The sequence below is a fragment of the Pinus tabuliformis genome, chromosome 5_1 (assembly GCF_031772625.1).
Source record: "Pinus tabuliformis cultivar Carrire ecotype Pingquan chromosome 5_1, CPIR1, whole genome shotgun sequence".
In the NCBI taxonomy this organism is placed as follows: domain Eukaryota; kingdom Viridiplantae; phylum Streptophyta; class Pinopsida; order Pinales; family Pinaceae; genus Pinus; species Pinus tabuliformis.
In genome coordinates this window covers 646,144,394-646,151,698 of record NC_142305.1, presented here as the reverse complement: position 1 = coordinate 646,151,698, position 7,305 = coordinate 646,144,394, and positions in this window count along the sequence as shown.

The following is a 7,305-nucleotide window of genomic DNA, read 5'->3' as shown; positions in this document are numbered from 1 at the left end:
TCCACCTTCAATGATTGGGATAGCAAGGCACATGTACTCCTTGAAAGGATCCACTCTGATGTCTGTGGACCTTTCTCAACAGCCTCTGCTTCCAAGCACATGTATTATGTTATATTCATATATTATTTCTCATGAAAGTGTTGGATCTACTTCATGCAGAAGAAAGACTAGACATTCTCCAAATTTGTTGAGTTTAAAGCACTTATTGAGAAAGAAACTGGTAAGAAGGTGGAGATTATTAGAAGTGATAACGAAGGTGAGTACATGTTGAATGAGTTTAAATTTTTTTGTGCAAAGGAAGCCATTTGATGGGATTTCACAGCACCCCATAACCCACAATAGAATGGGGTGGCTGAGAAGAAGAACAAAGTATTGTGGGAGAAGCATGGGCAATGTTGCATGACCAAAGCCTACCCCTGAACTTCGAGGCTGAAGAATGCAACACAACAGTCTATTTGCAGAATAGGAGTCCTCACAGGATTCTTGGCTTGAGTACACTAGAGGAAGATTTTTCAGGGAAGAAACGAGATGTGTCATACTTCAGGATCTTTAAATCATTAGTTTATTGTCATGTTTCCAAGGAAGTAAGGACAAATCTAGAGTCGACAGTAGAATTGAGCATATTTGTGGGGTTCATAGACATACCTCACAACTATCGTGTGTATTTTCCATCTCTCAAGATGACAGTGGTCAGAAGGGATGCGAAATTTGATGAGGAGGATGAAATGAGGTGTTCTCTTGAGAGGGAGCTTCAATTGTTGCCTAATCAGGAGATTTTGGATCCAAACGAAGAACCTCGGGAAGTTGTGGAGTGTCCACAAGCAGAGGAGTAGAGAGTGGAGACATCCACTCAATCAGAGACATCCATAGAAGGAAGGAATCAAACCGAGGAAGCTGACAAATTATTGCGGGATCCTAAAGAGAATGTTGGAGCACCCACATCATAGCGCAAGAAGAGGAGCTCACTGGATTGGTACACTAGCTACATGGCTCTGATGAGTGAGCTTTTAGAGACTAAGCCATCCTCATTCAAGGAAGCTATAGAGAATCCAATATGTGTTGATGCTATGGTAGAGGAATATGATTCCATTGTCAAAAACAGTGTTTGGGAAGTGGTCCCAAGACCAGCATATAAATAAGTGGTTGGTTCAAGATGAAGTTACAAGATAAAGCATGCAGCAGATAGAAGGATAGAGAAACACAAGGCCAGATTTGTCACCAAGGGGTTCTCTCAGGTTGTTGGAATTAACTATGTGGATACCTTTGCTCCAGTAGTAAGGTACTCATCCATCAGGTCAATTCTAGAACTATTAGCGCAAATAGGTTGGAAGATCCACCAAATGGATGTGAAGGAAGCATTCCTCAATGGAGTTATTGAGTAGGATATGTATATTGAGTAGCCAAAAGAATTTGATACCTTTGACAGAGATTAACATGTGTTCATACTCAAGTATGGACTCAAGCAAGCACATCGTGCTTGGTATACCAGGATCGATAGTTATCTCACCAGTTTGGGCTTCACCTAAAGTGAAGCAGATACAAACCTTTATCACATTGTGGTAGAAGGTAAATTATTGATTATTGTGTTATATGTTGATGACTTGATCCTTACTGGTGATGAGTAGTTGATTAGATATTGCAAGGAGGACCTTACAAGAGAGTTTGAGATGAAGGACATGGGCCTCATGCACTACTTCCTTAGATTGGAAGTATGGCAAGGAGATGGGGAACTGTTTTTCTCTCAGGGAAAGTATGCCAATGAGATACTTCAGAGGTTCCGCATGGACAGGTGCAAACCCATGGAGACTCCTCTAGCAAGAAACTAGAGGAAAGAGGATGTTACTTCAGGTGAAGTAGTGGAGGCTACCATTTATAGGCGACTTGTGGGTTCACTTACGTATTTGGTGAACACACGAACATACATGTGTTATGAAATTAACTGGCTTAGTCAAGGAATGGTTAAGACAACCAAATCTTTATTGGAAGGCAGGAAAACATGTGTTGAGATACCTCAGATGCACTACTCAGTTTGGTCTTTGGTATAGACGGATAGATGAATGAAGTTGCAAGGCTTCACAGATGCATATTGGGTGGGGAGTCCATTAGACATGAAGAGCACATCAAGATGAATTTTCAGTGTTGGGTCAGCAATAAATTCTTGGTACAACAAGAAATAGATATATGTGGCACTCAACTCAACAGAAGCAGAGTACATGGCTACAAGTCAAGCAACATGTGAGGCTATCTAGATGAGAAAGATTATTTTTAGGTTATTTGGTCAGAAGATTGATCCTACAATGATTTACTGTGACAATTAGAGTTATATCAAACTCTCTGAGAATCCAGCTTTTCATGATTGATCCAAGCATATCGACATTCACTATCACCATCTACGAGATTTTGTGTGGAGGCGAATTATGTTGTTGCAGTACATTCCGACAGAGGAATAAGATGCAGATATTTTGACAATGGCCTTTTCAAGAGGAAAATTCGAGTTCCATAGAAGCAGGACTGGGGTGTCTGATAATCATTTTCTTGCTGAGAGGGAGCGTTAAAAACACAGCAAGAAAATCTAGTTTTAACTTTGCCTTGGTCAACCTAGATTAAAATTCAAAATTTAGTTTCAGTGGAATACTTGGAGGTAGTTAACTAAGGTGACATGGCTCTTCTCACTCGGTTAACTCAGTAAATTTGAGTTAGAGACACTTGAGTTCAGTTCTACATGGTTGATTGCTAATTTGTAGCAATATATTTTAATTAATTTGAGTTATTGTCAGTTTAACTAGTTCTAACTGTTAAAAGAACTAGTGGAGATCAAGTTGTGGATGTGTAACCTCAACCACACTCAGTGATCAGCAAGTTAACTAATCAATCAACCCAAAATAATTGTTTCATGCAGAGAATTTGAGTTACCCAGTTGAGATGGAGATTCCAAGGATGTGTACTATCAATTGTGGCATATTCGCATGTGTACAGGTGTTGCATGCAGTCAAAGATTGACCTAAAGCTATTGCGCAATTCCTTGGTGTGAAATCCATAAAAAAATAGGGGCAATTTCCCAAGGGAACAAGGAAATAGGAGCTTGGGAAGGCTTGAAATTGGCTAAGTGTTGGGCCAGGTTCAGCCAGTCAGACAGAGGGATAAACTATACACTTACAGGATATGCTCAAGCTTGAGCAAGCATTTTATTTCTTCTTTATTCTCTGATTAATGCAATATAGATAGTAAGGAGTTTTGAGTAGTTGCTTTCCTTGTGTATGTGTGATGTTTCTTTTTGCATGTGAATGATTCTTGTTTTAGATGGTGAATTAACTTCCATAGATTAGTAGAGTAGCTTCAAGTCTTGTGATTTAGTAAATTTCATGAGAAGTATTCAATTTACACATTAATTTATACAGAATTTTAAGGAAAACATAGCAAGAATTCTCCATTGACCCACATTTTGCACGTCTGTAAGTGCGAAGCTAATGGAAACATCCAATTCATAGCCACCTTTAACAATTGTTTCATGAACCTCCTTGCTTTGTTCCAAGGTTTTCAAGTTGGCATACGCAATAAGCATAACGAAAAAGCTTATGCATTTGGGTTCACATTTACAGGAAACATTTGCCAAATTGCACATGCAATGAGAAATTTTCTCTATAAATTGATCTGAATTGGTTGTTAACACTCAAAGGAAATCATCAAGCAGCTAAACTTTGATTGGAATACTTATTTTTTCTCGAACTAAAGTTATTCTCGAACTAATGGTTTTCTTTGGGAAGAAGAAATGATAGCCTAAGTTGGACACTGACAAGTTATAGGCCCCAATATTCAAAAAATACTGAAGATACCCTCTTTGTTCAGACTAAAGATATTTGCACCCTTTTGATCTGAAATAAAGTAACGATTTAATCCACAAAGAATAACTGCTTTATAATTGTGACAATTGCACATCCAAGAAGCCTCAATATTGAGGATGAATATTGATTAGAAATGTCAAAATGACCACTACTCTCTTCTTTGTTGAGCCAACGTTGTGTGCTTGTTTTGAAACTATTGCATTTGCAACTACAATGAACTAATCCCAAGATCCATTAATGGTGTACCATAAGATTTTGTCTTAGCAAATGGATCCCTTAACTCATATGCCAAAATGTATGTAACAGTGCTCACACTCCATCATGAAATCTAGGTAATACTCTCTATAAAACAAACAAAATCTCTCGAACTGTTAACGATTTTGAAAAAATTCTCAATGCTCATTTAGTTGAGGACATTCTACAGAAAACCCGTGTTGCAGATTTCTAAAATTCACCTTCAATTTCTCATAAAACACATCTGAAATTTGTTTTATGTGAACTACCATGAAATTTGCCCAGATTTTGACCATCTCTCAAGTTAACAATTAAAGAGATGAATATACTTCTTCTTGCTTGCCAATGTCATATAAATAACCTGATCACTAGCATATTTATTTTTATTTGGTCTAATGAGGAAGAGCTTTGCTTCACAATTCCTCTGCAGCTTTAATATAACAAACCACAAAAGCATGACTGGTACATTTGTTACAGCCTTGATTCCATTGAAATAATATAAAATATAAATCAAACAACTTTCTACCCATGAGACCGTTGGAATCCTTTAACCAGAGAGGCTCATCAGTGTGTGCTATCCGGATAAACTCCTCCAGATTATTCATTGCAAGTTCTAGCACCAAAGGTTTATCTAAACCCGTCTTGGTTCCATAATTAATTATAGGGTTGTTACCCAATGGTCTTGAAATAAAATAAACCAAGGGCGGTATAGGGTATTTCCCACTGAAGCTCCATGGGTCTGAGAGAGGACATGAGTATAAGAGATACTGATATGGGTGCCAAATGTGGTATTAATCTCTCTAAATATATTTTGTGGAAATTTGAAAACTAAACCAAGCTCCTTCTTTAAGCGCGTATTATTGATACAAAAATGTTCATTGAATCCAGATATCTCCCCCAGCAATGTAGCCCATTTGGGGTTTGGATAAGCATTGATTTTAATTTCTTATTTCTTCTCGGATCCTTGAGATCTTTTAAAGTCTAAATTCCTTCAAAGAACTAGCTAAAAGTTGTTTAAGTTTAAAAATTTTAGTGTGTAATTTTGCTAAGAATATGTTACATTTCATATTATTAACCCAATATGAGGTCAAAATATTTTAATCTCATGACATAAATAAAATATTTTGAATTCTATAATTTGATATAGAAATAAAATAATTAAAAATAATATATATATATATGATTTTGAAAAAATTATATAATTTTTATATTTTGCAAAAAAATATTTTAGTAAAAAGTTTAAATGAATTATTTGAATATTTACTTTACTTAATTTATTTCAATATTAATTTTTTTATATATGTGAGAGGAAAAAAGTAAAATAAAAAATAAGTTAATGTTATATATAATAAAATATTTTAATAATAAATGAAAACCAGTAATTGAAGTAAAAATTCAATTATTTAATATGTGTAATTTATTCAAATTTTAACATGAAATTAATATGTAGCATTTTGGCCTTGAGGGATAGAATAGATGATGATGAGGTGTACTCACTGGGGCTTCACTAGGGAGCAATACCATATCACGTGGGTTCATATTGGGGGATATAGAGTGAGGGAAAAACGACATAATATATTCGGGGATATATAGGAGTAAAGGGTTTTTATATTGGCCAGTATAAAAAATGGAGCTCAAAGCTAATGCAAAAATATAAAGGGGTATAAAAAATGTTAATGAAAAATGAATACCTACAATATTTAGTGAAAGTAGGGTTTTTTTAGATTAAGAAGGTGTATTGGGTTCATATCGGTAGGGGGTTAAATAATGTGATTTTTAGATATATTTTCTAATATATAGTCAAATTAGGAGTATTCTTTAGTATGCCATGAATGCACGTGATATCAAAAGATCATTGAGTGAAGCCCCTGTGGGTGTACTGTTAAGCCACTCTATGATGTGAAAGTCATAAGCCACTTTGTGATGTTAAAAGGGTCATTGTGACCATGGTGCTATCCCTCTGTGATTTTGATGAGTTATATGCATTTCTCAAGCCACAGGTCAAGCCATGTAATCCGTGGAGAAAGCAAACAACTTAATAGAAATAAAATATATGGCATTTTAAAAATATTAATAATAAAAAAAAATTCAATGTAAGTTATAAATAAAATATTTTTATTTTTAACAAATATTTAAAAATATATTAATAACAAAAACACATTTTATTAAATACAATATAATTCATAAATAAAATATTTGAATGGTCATATTAACTGAAATATTTCAATGTTAATTATGTCTATATTATATGGTTCAAAAGGAAGCTATGTATATAATATATAAAGCAATAGGAATTAAAAAAAAAATTAGTTAAAAATTTCAAGTAATTTTATTATTTTATTTTTTTCTCTTTTTTCGAGTATACTTTTTAGTTAATTTTGATAAAAATCCAACAAATATTTCTTGAAATTACATAGTCTAAGATGTATAATATAGGCAATCCAAGTGTTCAAGAAATTTCCAAGAAATTGAATCTATTTATATATTGAAAAGTACAATTTAAATAACTAAAAATAAAAGAGCACACGCAATACATCCATGAATTTATTAAATACCCAAAATAATCAAATATCTAAAAATTTTATATTTAAATTCTAAAAAAATTTACACCCCCACAAAATTAATTTCTTCGAATACTATCAACAAATAATAATAATAAATAATCATATATAAATAATAATAATAATAACAACAACAACACAACCATTTTAATATATTATTTTGACTAGCCTTCTCGTTTTTTGAAAGTGATATAGTCATATTACATCCATCAGAAAGTATAGGTTATGATTTTAAGTACAAAACACAAGAAAATATAATAATTATGAATTCAAATTTAATTTTCTGAATGTAAATTTAGCTTTTTGGGCTATCTTTTCCTTAGTATTAATAGACTATTAAAAATAATAAAATATTTACATAATAATTTAATAAATATTATAATGTTTACGTTATATTAGATGATAATTATATTTCATTACAAAAGATATGGATTTTGAATTACATACCATTTTTCTCCTCATCATATCCACGAGGAAGTTAATAGCCATCTTACCCTTAGTTAATTTATAGGTCTTTTAAAGCAATTACAATAGTAAGCATCTTTTTAAAACAATATATTTCAATGATTGCCAGCGATGATTATACAAACATATTTAGTACATTTTATTTTGTAGTATATAAAAGTAAATATTAAATCAAAAATAAAAATAAAAAATATAATTATTTT